This window comes from Chrysochloris asiatica, unplaced genomic scaffold (genome assembly GCF_000296735.1).
Source record: "Chrysochloris asiatica unplaced genomic scaffold, ChrAsi1.0 scaffold00017, whole genome shotgun sequence".
Classification (NCBI taxonomy): Eukaryota; Metazoa; Chordata; class Mammalia; order Afrosoricida; family Chrysochloridae; genus Chrysochloris; species Chrysochloris asiatica.
Genome location: NW_006408535.1, coordinates 24981786 through 24982645, shown reverse-complemented (window position 1 = coordinate 24982645; position 860 = coordinate 24981786).

Sequence of the window (860 nt, the reverse complement as noted above, 5' to 3'; positions counted from 1 at the left end):
ACATCAAAGAAGTCTGAAGGGACAAGATCATGACTGTAGGGTGGAAGGTGTAACGTTTCCCAACAGAATTATCAAAGAATAACCCTTGCTACCCTCAAAAATTTAGCAGATGCATTATTGTGATGGGGAAAAAAAGTCCTCAGAACAGCTTTCCTGATGCTTTCCTTAGCAATGCAGTTTTCAATTTTCTTCAAACTTCTTCCTAATAAACCCACAGGATTATCCTGTGTCCTTCAAGAAAATCTATCAAGATTACAGCTCTGGAATGCCAAAATACAATCGCCATAACCTTCTGAGTTGATAGCTTCGTCTTGAATTTAAACCACTGCTTTAATTGGACCTGGATTTTGAAGAAACCCTAATAAGACTAAGACAAGTGTGTTACTGAGAGAACTTGTCTGCAGTCATGTGCTCATTGCAAAGACATGTTTAAGTATGTTTTCTTTGGAATAAACCTGTGTATGGATGAGCTGGAGTACTACTAGCAATACTTTTTAACATAATCTGATGTGTGTGTAATGTGTGTTTCTATGTGTATATATTGTGATCCTGTATAGGGTTTCTGAGGAGTGGCTGGTGAGCTTGAACCTGCAACTTTGTGGTTTAAAAGGACTTTTCAGTCTAGTACCTTAACACACACACACACACACACACACACATATATATGTGTGTGTGTGTGTGTGTGATATGTGTGTGTGTGTGTGTGTGTGTGTTATTTTTGTTATTGTTCTGTGTTGTTGAGTCGGTTGCAACCTTATATAGGGTTTCTGAGGAGTGGCTGATGAGCTTGAACTTCTGACTTTCGGTTCAGACAGACTTTGCAGTCCAGGGCATTAACCCACAGCGCCACACCAGAATTC